The following is a 12,061-nucleotide window of genomic DNA, read 5'->3' as shown; positions in this document are numbered from 1 at the left end:
GGCTCCAAATTAAGTGCGCCCAATATCCCACCCCATCCCCAGGGGAGGACATCCATCACACAGTAATCTCGTGTGTGGGAAATTAACGTCTCCTACCCCGACCCTGCAGGAGACGGGACCTCCATTTATTCGTCCCTATCCGAGAAGACTAGAATATCTAACCATTTCCTGATGTTATAGAAAGGTAGCAAATTCTTCTCAATTATTTTAAGACCCTGAGTGTTGGTCCGGCTGGGGCTCGAACCCTCGACCTCCCGCACAACAGTCCAGCGCTCTATCCATTGAGCTAACCGGGAGGCTACAAACGTGGAAAATAGCAAACATTCGGTAAAGCTAAGTGTTTGGTGATAAGATGACAAGCATTTGTTTCGGATAACTTTTTACTAAACCTTCCGGTTAAAGAAAGGAACGAACGGTTTGCAATATTTGGAATAATTCTTTGCTTGTCTCAGCTGTTTTCTTTCAGCGAATGAACAAAAGCGCCCTAAGTCACCGGAAAACTTCCGCAGCTTGAGGAGGTGTTCTTTGCACATGAGCACATGTCAGAGACTGAAGAGTTTTGCTAAATTTCAGGTTGCGTTGATTGTTAATCCTAAGCTATTAGCCGAACACTGGGCGCCACTGTTCTAGAGTGAATTAGAGCCTTACGCTTGAGTAAAGAAAAAGAGTGATTTACTGCAATTGATTATAGTATTCTAAATGTTTGCGCTTCGCTCAGACGAAAAGCCTAAATGATGTTTCCGATTCCTTTCGGGAGCCATGCTCTTTTTGCACACAGAAGTATTTTTCGATTTCGAAGTCGGCTCTTAGGAAACATTCCAAGCAACTTATTTTAACTTCTGGCCTTCGCTACTCTCATTGTTTTGAAATTTATTAAGGGCATTTTATCCTTAGTGAAAATAGTGGAAGAAGAGAACGAATGCAGGTCCTTTATTAGACGTATATCCACTGAAATTTACAATTACCTTCCACCGAATTTGTCAATTTTTCTCCAACGGAGTGATTTGCTGGCTTGTGCACATTTCTGCGGCATTTTCGTTGTCTCTATGACAACAACGGCGCGATAAAATTTGACGAAAAGTAACCAGTGGTCTTTCACAGCGGTACGAAGATAGCGTCTTTGCTGAAAAGATCAAAGTCTATGAACAAGCACAAATCCATAGGAAATCTTAATAAAATGACCAGTGTTGTTCTGATACGGTTTTTTTTTTTCGTTCTAACTGAAAATCGTTCGACTCATTTAAAACGTCATCTGAAGAATATCACTTAGTTATTTTTCACAAGGTTTTAGCAAAGCACCTTACAAATTATTGAATGTCTAAAGTCGCTTCGTGTACTTAGACTAAGCAGCTTATATTAGTAGCTTAGTAGCTTAGTTCCCTGTATGCTTTGTTGATAGGAAAGACTGCGGTTTATTCCCAAACTATTCTTAGAATTTTCAAGCAAAACCTAGCCAACAATCAGGCTTAGCCTACTGCCGGGTGGCCCGTTTTATACTCTATGGCCTAATGGGTTACCTCCGGTTGATATTTTTGGCTCATGACAATCAACTCTGACAATTGCAAACATGAAGAATTTACTTTGTTTAGGAATTAGTTTCTCTAAGTAAAATTCGTGCATTGGTGAAACTAGCCGAGCTTCCCTTTTCATGAGCCTCGCTTTCGCTTGGCTTGGCCGTCTTCTTTATCGTAAAACACTCAAAGGTCTAGGGCATTTAATGAGTGAGTTTTTAAATAACTTCATCCAGCCATACCTGAAATTCCTGAGAAAGACATAGAAATGTCTTTATTGAGGTTTTTCTCGTTCACAAAAGGCTATTAAAACGCTAATCCAACGCATAATATAACATATTTTGAGTTGATTGGCATAAGATGAATATTTTGATATTCATCAATCAGTTCTTTCTTATCAGCTCTTTGAAAAGAGCTGATAAGATAGTGTGACAATGTGATTGGCTCATCACGTAATAAAAATGCTTCAAGACCTCCATCAGTAGAGCTGAAAATTAAATCATTTTTGGTTGTTGTTTTAAGGCCGACTTTGCAAACGGCTATTACATCACATCGCGTAAGCCTTTCGTTCATTTTGACCGCCATTTTGTGATGTCCGTGGTAATGGATATGAAAGTGCTGATGAGATAATTATGAGTCGGAGTTTGTGTGTGACTTGAATCCGAGCTAGACAAAGCTTTTGACAGAGCGTTCAAACATACTGCGCTTTTCCGTTTCTGCTTCAGAGCCAAATATAAGGCCAAATAATCTTCAGACAACTGATACCTACATTTCAAAACTTCTTCAGCCTGCTTTTGATCATTGTCATTATTGTTATTGTTATTATTAATACATATCTTATTACGTTTTGTTATGTAGTGTCGCTGGGTATTTTTACGAGTTGTGCCGTATGAGATAATTATGGGTCGCAGTTTGTGTGTGACTTGAATCCGAGCCAGACAAAGCATTTGACAGAGCGTTCAAACATAATGCGCTTTCCGTTTCTGCTTCAGAGCCGACCGCTCCAAAAGGCCAAATATTCTTCAGACAACTGATACCTACATTTCAAAACTTCTTCAGCCTGCTTTTGATCATTATCATTATTGTTATTGTTATTATTAATACATATCTTATTACGTTTTGTTATGTAGTATCGCTGGGTATTTTTACGAGTTGTGCCGTATTTTGACGAGCTCGTAGGGCCAATCAAAATACAAATAACGAGAGCCGGTCCTCAAAAGTCTGCACGTGATGACTGTTTGATTGTTCAGTCAACTGAACTGTTATTACTCCATTCACGCCAAAGTTTATATGTGCTTTAAAGCTGTTTTGTTGAACACGATTTAATTTTTTTTTCTTCATAGAAGCTGCTAAACGGATGTTTGTCGAATTCAAACGTAGCACATTGAACATTCAAGTAGACAATTACTTGAATCTTATGGCGGAAAATTCAGTTTTCAGTTCTGTTTCTGATTTTCATTTATTTAAAGTCGGTTGATAAACATGTTTTGCAGTGTCACACGCTACAGATGGAAGATCATGCCCTCTGGTGAGACTGGATTTATTCTCTCTCATATCTCCACCCATATGAAAAGCAAACAAAAATCCCGCCGAGAATGTCGAGAATAAATGACAGAAAGATCTAAACTGTTTTCCTTTCTTTTTCCAAAAAAAAAAAAAAAAACAGGAATCGACTTACCGAACTTTGGGGTTCATCGTGTTCTTCAGGGTTTTTTCTAACACTGATGTCCTCGATATTTTGGTGTTCTTTCTTGTTCCTTTGCTGCTCTCAAACTTGAACAGCTCTGCTTAACAGTGTGATATAATACAGGATCCAAAGTAGAAATATCAAACATGCTGCGTTGGAACATTCTTGAGAGAAAAGCATGGCTTTCCAAACAGTTTTAAGCACGAAGATTTTTGTGTATATTTGATAAGAAGTAAGTCAACACATCATTAATTTAAGTGTAAGTAGCTACGTTTTAGCCAACACTGTGATTGTTTTCGAAGTGTTCTGAAGTTTGTAAATTCCATCAACCGTGTTAACCAGAATAAAGGCTGATAGTTTCGAAAGAAACTGTTTGGGGCTGCGTCGGTGGGAGTAACGAAATAATTTGGATATATCAACAAAGTTGAAATGGTAAATTGGCCACCGTAACGATTACAAAAGCTGACGTTTCGAGCGTTAGCCCTTCGTCGGAGCGAATTTTTTTGAAATGACCTTCGCTCCGACGAAGGGCTAAAGCTTGAAACGTCAGCTTTTGTAATCGTTGCGGTGGCCAATTTACCATTTCAACTTCTTTGATATATTCAAATGATACCGGAAGACACTTTAAACGTGATTAAGAAAGGTTAAAGATTAAAAACTACTTTGCTTTACGTATACATTCACAGTCTCACAGAAGAAACCATTAACCTGTTGTATTAATCTCATTTTACAAAGATGGTTAAAACTTGCAGTTGATCACTGCAAACTTAAAGAATAATTGTAATGACAATTTTTAATCAAATTAAATAAAGTTACAATTTTGAGTTCCTTAACAGGCAATGCTGACATCAGGCAATGTTGAATTGTAGCCCAAAATCTGTTTTTGAAAACATCACAACGATTGCTTCAGTCCACTAATTACATTTAGGGGACTAAGATTTGTCTTGAGACCATGCGTGACCATGCCTACCGCATGCTTTTTTCCCGGCTGTTGAACTGTGACATCCGGCAACGCGACATAATTCCGTATCTTGAATTGACTCCACCTCTTCAACTTGTCAATGAGATGGCCTGCCATATACACTATTAAGAAACAAGGCTCTATAAGATTCACATCATCATCAAACAGAAGCCGTGCAGGTTCATCACAGAATTCTTCCTGCTAAACTATTTGGAAAGCCATGCTTTTCTTTCAAGAGTGTTTGAACGCAGCATGTTTGATGTTTCTACTTTGGATCCTATATCACATGACACAGTTAAGCACAGCTGTTCAAGTTCGAGAGCAACAAAGGAACAATCGAGAGCAGACTACGCCAGCGACGAGGCAAAATCTTATGAGAAATGAAGAAAACCAAAATGTTGTTGTCGTGACTGGTAGAAAAAACCCTGAGGAGCACGATGAACCCCAAAGTTCGGTAAGTCGATTCCTCATTATTTTTTTTTTTTGAAACATCTTATTATTTCTTTTCTTTTCATTTTGGAAACAGAGGGGAAACTGTTAAGGTCTTCCCGTCATTTATTCTCATCAAGGAAAGTGGTCTTACTCTCCGGTAGAAAATGACAGATCGACTTTTTTTAGGGAAAGAAGGCACAACTCAATAACTTGTTAACCGCATAATGAAGGCAAAGTTCATTCTGAACAGATCTAAACTACTTCGCACTACCAAGAATAGTCTTGCGATGCGGCAGTTTTGTTTGCTTTCCAGTGAATAGGCTTCCGTAAGCTTACTGTCGAGTAGTTCTAGGCGGCAAAGTTTAATGGTGCGTGGAGCAATTAGCATGGAAATCGCAGCACCAAATCGTTGCGAGTAACCGAACAAATATTTGAACAAAGGACTGAGCAGGTCTTGCTTTACACGATTTGCCTCATTAATGTTTACCTACTGTTTGGATGGTCGATGCTCCGTTGTTCCTCAAAGTCTAACCGTGGTATAGATTTTCAGAAAATATCCATTTTTGTTGTTAAGTCTTGTGGTTTTCGTTAGTCCTCTCGTTGCTTATTTCATTTTCTTTAAACAACAACAAACATATGAAACATATGTGTGAACTGCGGTTATGAATTAATTTGATGGCCTGCTCCCAGTTGGCTTGTTAGCTCAATTGGTAGAGCGCTGCACTAGTATCGCAGAGGTCAGTGGTTCGAATCCCGTACAGGCCTGAAATTTTTTTCAGGTCTGATTTTCACTATTGCTCAAATAGTGCTTTACTGCGAAGGATCGTTCTCATATACGTCTCATAACCGCAGTTCACACATATGTTTCATATGTTTGTTGTTGTTTAATTTATCATCTACGGGTTTATATCGAATTAATTTGATGGCCTGCTCCCAGTTGGCTTGTTAGCTCAATTGGTAGAGCGCTGCACTAGTATCGCAGAGGTCAGTGGTTCGAATCCCGTACAGGCCTGAAATTTTTTTTTCAGGTCTGATTTTCATTAATTTTCTTTATTAGAGTTAACAGCTTGCTTTGACGGCAGGGCCACTAATGGATAAATAAGCAGACCGTGAATGACGGGTACAAACGTTACTAAATAGACAAGAGATTATTACGACTTGTTAAAGATTTACGGCAAATTTATAAAAAATCAAAATGTTATCGTCTTTCGCGAGGAAAATGGTGATAACGCTTGAAAAACCCTAAAAAGGTACAGATAGGATAAAGACAAAGAGAAAGAAAGAGGTCGCTCTTTAGGGAACAGCGCTGAAAATAAGAGGACGGTCAAAGTGACCTCTTACTCTATACCGTCTTTGAAGTCTTCTAGTAAAAGCTTCTCATTCTCGTGACTATCTCCATCGCGTAGTATCCCTTTCTCATCTACTCGCATTGGAAAATGTGATCGCAATTTACAAACACTGCCACTCTCTTCGGTGCAACTGAAGAAGTGAAAGCGTAAACAAGTTTTGAGACCATTTCCGCCTATTTCCTCTTTTAGGTATGAAAAGAAGTGTTTCCCGCGTGGCTCTGCGAGGACTGGGGACTGCTTTGCAGAAGAGATTTGTTTAATTCAAGCCGCAGGAGACAGTTCATTTCGTGATCAACTGTATTGGAATATTTCAGCAAATTTTGATTGACTTCTTTCTGAGAAACATCTGTATTTTTTTTAGTCTGAATCTTCAATTGTAAACGTCATTTCGAGTTATATTATACCGGCAATAGACTCGCATTGGAAAATGTGACTGGAATTTACTTGTTGGGGGTGTCAGTTTTGGTTTACGAGATATTTACTCTTTGGTCTTCTTACGAGAATGCTTTTATTATATTCGATCCGTCACAGGAGAGATTCGATTCATTATTAACTGGTTCGGCGCGTACTCGTTTTTGCCACAGTCCAGACCGGCGCGAGATTGTTAGCTGCGAATAATAGCTCCTCACTGCAGTGAGATAAATGCACTAAAAATGTACTAAAAATACGCGTCTCAGTTAACATGTGGCCGGCCCTTGTGACTGATCCGTCTAGCAACCTAATACTACGTTATTTGTGGCCAAAGTTGATACAAACGCGGAAAAAAGCAAACACTTGGTAAAGCTAAGCGTTTGGTGATCAGATGATAAACATCGGATAACTTTTTAACATAGTTAATTGAGTCCCCTCAATTAACTATGCTTTTTAATTATCCTTTTGGTTAAAGAAAGGAACGAGCGGTTTGAAATATTTGGAATTCTTTGCTCGTCTTAGCTGCTTTCTTTCAGCAAATGAACAAAAACGCCCTTAGTCCCCGAAAAACATAAAAGTGTGTTTATCGACTTCCGCGGCTTGAGGAGGTGTTCTTTGCACATGTGCACATGTCAGAGACTGTAGAGTTTTGCTAAATTTCAGGTTGCGTTGATTGTTAATCCTAAGCTATTAGCCGAACACTGAGCGCCACCACTCGAGAGCAAATTGATACCTCACACTTGGGTAAACAAAAAAAGTGAGTTACTGCAATTGATCATAGTATTCTAAATGTTTGCGCTTCGCTCAGACGAAAAACCTCAATAATCTTTCCGAAGGAAGGCAAGGGAATCTCAACAAAATAAGGATTCAAGTTATTGTTGAACCTTGAGCAATTAGTCACGTCACTTGTCAGTTCAAGCATTCAAGCGGATGAAATTGTTCACAAAAGGTTTTTCCGTTTGAAGTTGACTTTCGCTCGTAGGTCGAGCCCATTTGTTCTGTGCGATTGCACTTTAACTCTTTCGAATTCTCCCAGCTTTTATCTTTTGTTTCCAAGTAGGAAATCCCTTAAAAAAAAAAAATCACGGATTAAGAGCATCGGGGGACGCAAATCGTCTACACTGGAATTATACACACTAAACTCCCCAGGGGCTCTAATCCACTTAAATATGTGGTTTTTATATCAGCGTTTGCGGGGTTAATATCGTTAGCGCCCCTTTCGGTTGGATCTGGACAGTGTCTGTATTTGGATCTGGACAATGTCCTTTTTTATTTCCCAGATTGCTTTGTAGTGCATGTAGTTTTCTTAGTTATTTTCCCCAAAAATGGCGCCGAGGAAATGTTTTTCGACCTTCTCTCGCGTCGTCAGTGATGCATTAAGCGAGCATAATTACTGGTATGTGCTCACAACTTTCTCAGGGTAGCAGGCATCGATTTAGTACGATCAGAATTCCGTGTGATGTTTTTCGGAATCTTTTCATCTTCGATATCGGTGATGTCTGATTCCTCGCTTTCTTTCACTGATTCCTGATCATCAGTTCCTTCCATTTCTTCAGAATTTCTTTTCTTAGTATACTTGTTGCCTGTAAACCTCCTTTTTTTTCTTCTAACGTTCCTAAATTTCCTTTTTGGAGGCATAATTCGCTTCAACTCTCAGTAGATAGATCGTAAACAAGCGAACACGTTTTTCTCATGCCAAGTACGTCATGTATCAGCACACAATGTCCTCATTTAGGGCCTAACTATTTACCAGGCCCCTGAAATCTATTCTGGTCACTCCTGTGAAGATTTCTTTGAAATCATTGGCTTTTTTTGGTGGAAAACGACGCGTTAACAATGCTGGTTTCCATAGCAACCGCTCAAACAGATCCAAAAACAGTTGAAAAACATACAATAGCCATGGGAAAAATTACAAAAGACTTACTTTTCTTGAAACTACAATGACTGTTGGTGCCCAGAAACTTATTTCCAAAAATATGAAGTTTTTATGATTTTTTGGCCTATCGAGCCACCTTAAGCGATCGCCGATCCTGACAACTTTTCCAGAAGATTTCTGCCGAATTGAAAGCGACAAACTTCGGTTTCTCGATGGGCGCCCCTTCGTCAACAAGAAAAATTCCAACGCATTTGAAGTTGTTTGCTCGTCTTTTGGGCTTGTATCGGTTATTCTGAGGAAAAAATGAGGTTCTGAAGAAGGAGGATCCGCCGCGATTTATAAAGTTAAAGAATTTTTGAATGGCTTGGATTTGAGTTCACTCAAGGGAGACGGCAACGACTTGAATTGCGAGCGACCACGTGCAGCTCGGCGCCTTACAATGACCCCTCAATTCAACACTCCGCCTACCTAGTACGAAAGAAATGCCTGTCTCAGTTCATTTGACTCCTCCAAACAGTGGCAGTCTTAGTTCTCCTAATCTAAAGAAGATTTATGAAAGGAATGATTTGGAGACCCCAGAAAAGACTTTTCTTATTAAGAAAAGTGGTAGCCGCGTTCTCCAAGATGCACAAGGTATCTTTGAAAGGAGCCGAGAAAATTTATCAACGGTGCTTTCCAGCATGTGTGCTTTTGGCGATCCTGAGGTCAAGGCTATTGTAAATGAGGTTGTGGAAGATGTGGCCCTAAAGAAAGGAGTTAAACGGACGGTGGAAGAGCTTGTTGGTGATGAAACATTTTCCTTATACGTGGAAAGCCTCCGAGTTCCAGATTGGGTGCAATTATATTTCAAGACCAAGGCAAGGGTATCTGGTAATACTTGGCAAGCTGTAATCAATATCACCAAACTTGGAAGGACAGGGGTAAGTAAGGTCTGTTATTAGTTATCAATCTTAAGAGGCTTCTTTTGGAAAGGATATGTCTGCACTCAGATCTAATTTATCCCAACTTGGAAGCAGTTCCACAGTAACAAATTTAATGCTTGAAAGTGGTAGAAGAAGTGCAAGTCTCATTATTATTTACTATTACTATGATAATAGCTAATTTTTTTAAACCTCAGTTATATCAGATGTATTTTTCATGTTAATTTTGTTGTTTAATTTTTCTTTTGCTTTCTTTCTTTGGCTTCTGTTTTAGAAATCCTTTGACACACCAATATTGTTGAACTTTAACCAAATGAAGGCGGCCAAAAAAGTGATCTTTGGAGTTTGTAAAGAATACATGGATGTGAAAAAGGTGCCTTCTCCTTTACAAGGTTATCAGGTGGATTTGTTTTCTGTTTTGGAGTTGATTTGTCTGCAAGCAAAGGCTGCATAATGTGTGCTCACCAACTCTCAAACTTCTGATGAAGATAGATGGAAGACCCTTTTGGGGTAAATACTGACTGTCAGGTTTAAGTCTGCTGCCATAAATTATAAAAAATACCTTATCTCAGATTAAGTGTGTGGTTGTGCATAATTTTTGTTCCCATGAATGAGAATGAAATAACCATTTCTATTATCATTTTTTTATGATCAGGTAGAAATCAGGTATTGGTAGGTCTGGTTCCCCGTCTTAACCCTGTTTACAACATACAGAGTGCAAAGTCTGTTTACCCACTGGCCATTGCGAATCGTAAAGAAAACAGGTTTATCATTAATTTCTATTATTTTATGTTACTAAAATACTTTTTCTCCTTTGCTTGACGTGGTTACAAAGTTTTTAATTTGCACAGTAGAGACACTTTCTTATAAAGCTTTCCTTACTGAAAGCCTATAGTTTTATAGAACATATATGTTACAGTTTTCATAGTTGTATTGTTGACTCAATTTCCAGTACTGGCTCTAAGATCTGACAAATGTAATATGCACAAATACACACACATACATGTGTGTGTGTGTGTGTGTGTGTGTGTGTGTGTGTGTGTATTTGTGCATATTACATTTGTCAGATCTTAGAGATCACACACACACACACACACACACACACACACACACACACACACACACACACACAAAATACCCACACATTATGAATTAAACAGAAAGAGGAAAAAAACTGCAAATCCTTTTGCATTATAAGAACATTACCCCAACATAAGCTCTGAATAAACAACAAGTTTCATTGGTTGTCTTCATGCTTAATGTTATTTTGATAGGGAAAGCCTGAAGGTACTTTTAAAGGATCTAAATGAACAAAAGAGAATCATCAAGAACCAAGGAATTTTTGTTGATGGCATGAAGTTCAATGTAGAATTTGATGGTAAGATGTTTCTATCATTTTGTTACATAATGGTTATTTGCAAGAACATTAACCTTAATCTTTTTAAAAGGCAGGATGCTGACTTTCTTTTTAGAAACTTAATTGAGGGTTTTTTTTTTTTCATTATCAGTGAACATTATTTTAAACAGTAAGTTAGTTTTCTACATGTACCGGGGGTATGTCATATCAAAATTCTTTATTGCTGTTGTTTTTTTGTCATATCTTAGTTTCATTGGACTACAAAACACTGATCCTTCTTTTGGTAAAGAAAGGGGATCTTGATTTTCAACTTGGTGGTCGAGGGGTAGATGTAGAATTCTGCTTTATATGCAATGCAATCAGGGTTAGTATTTGTGTTCGTGTACATGTGAATCAATGAGCATTTTTTTAGTTGTAGTTCATCAGTTACAATACACAAGCTACAGTCTTCTCTAATAATGCAACCAAAAAAGTTTGTAAGATAATATTAATTTATTTTGAGGTAATTTCATTTCCCATTAGGGTTGCAAATGTCATGAAGTGGCCCCAGATGAAACCTGCCTAGAATGCCTACGAAGCATTAGTGTAACATAGGCAGGTATACTTCAAGTTTAGCCTTTCATGATCATTATATAATGCACAGGCTTATGTAGGAAGTGCTTGAGGCCTTTTGGGTACCAAAGTTGATGCATTGGTAAGAGCAGCTACCTTCCACCATTTATTTATTGCCATGATATTCATAAGACTATTTATTTTTTATTTATAAATAATAATAATAATAATAATAAACTTTAATAATGTGTCAGGGGTATTTAGCTTGAAGCTATTTGGGGACACAACTTGGAACGTTGGTTTTTGCGGAGGGAGGAAAACCGGAGGACCCGGAGAAAAACCCGCAGAGCAAGGATGAGAACCAACAAACTCAACCCACATGTGACACCAGGTTCAGGAATTGAACCTAGGCCACAGTGGTGGGAGGGGATTGCTCTCACCACTACGCCATCCCTGCTCCTCTTGGGGTACCCATTTACAATAAAATTATTGTAAATGCACCATTGTTGTCCATAATTTGCAGATCAACTGGAATCCGGGATGATCTCCTTTTTCTCCTTGATGAAGAGCTTACTAGCATTCAGTTGTGTGCACTACATATGGAGATGCGCAATACAGAGCAGTTGCTTGCATCCATTGGTCTGATTGCCTACAAGATTGGTTCACTTCCAGAAGCCAATCAAGCCCCGAAGTGCTTTGGCCCAGAGTCTTTTCATGGTGATAGAATTTCTGTTAAGAAGAAGAGTGGTCAGGAGTCTGCTATTTCAAAGCAGAATATTCATGTCAGTTCTATGTCAGGTACATGAGTGGTCAAATTATTGGCTTTGTGTGTATTTTTCAATTGATTCACTTTGTGGGTATATCTATTATTTTTCCCATTGTGATAAAACACATTTCAGGTCCAACAGAATTTGAAATTCTTCAAAACCTTGAAGAGATTGTGGGATTCTCCCTTCCGCTGGACAAGTTGAAGCTCTCCTACACAGCTGTAAATACAGCTAAAAA

General features: G+C 38.6%; 1 long non-coding RNA gene and 1 pseudogene across 2 annotated transcripts in view; both read left to right on the top strand.

The window, feature by feature from the left end:
• The first annotated feature begins 4,330 nt into the window (after window positions 1–4,330).
• LOC148728080 (uncharacterized) lies at window positions 4,331–6,368 on the top strand. Its single transcript, XR_016002187.1, has 2 exons — window positions 4,331–4,613; window positions 6,130–6,368. It is a non-coding gene; the product is annotated as an uncharacterized LOC148728080 (long non-coding RNA).
• A 1,396-nt stretch (window positions 6,369–7,764) lies between these two features.
• LOC148728079 (uncharacterized) overlaps window positions 7,765–12,061 on the top strand; it is a 4,725-nt pseudogene continuing 428 nt past the window's right edge. Inside the window, exons 1-8 of the transcript XR_016002517.1 lie at window positions 7,765–9,147; window positions 9,422–9,657; window positions 9,803–9,911; window positions 10,422–10,525; window positions 10,753–10,868; window positions 11,027–11,102; window positions 11,580–11,854; window positions 11,956–12,044. The product of XR_016002517.1 is annotated as an uncharacterized LOC148728079 (transcript). The remainder of the gene's footprint in view (window positions 9,148–9,421; window positions 9,658–9,802; window positions 9,912–10,421; window positions 10,526–10,752; window positions 10,869–11,026; window positions 11,103–11,579; window positions 11,855–11,955; window positions 12,045–12,061) is intronic.

This window comes from Stylophora pistillata, chromosome 6, assembly GCF_964205215.1.
Source record: "Stylophora pistillata chromosome 6, jaStyPist1.2, whole genome shotgun sequence".
Taxonomy (NCBI): Eukaryota; Metazoa; Cnidaria; class Anthozoa; order Scleractinia; family Pocilloporidae; genus Stylophora; species Stylophora pistillata.
Note: the sequence above shows the minus strand (reverse complement) of the source record. Positions and strands in the feature narration are given on the sequence as shown.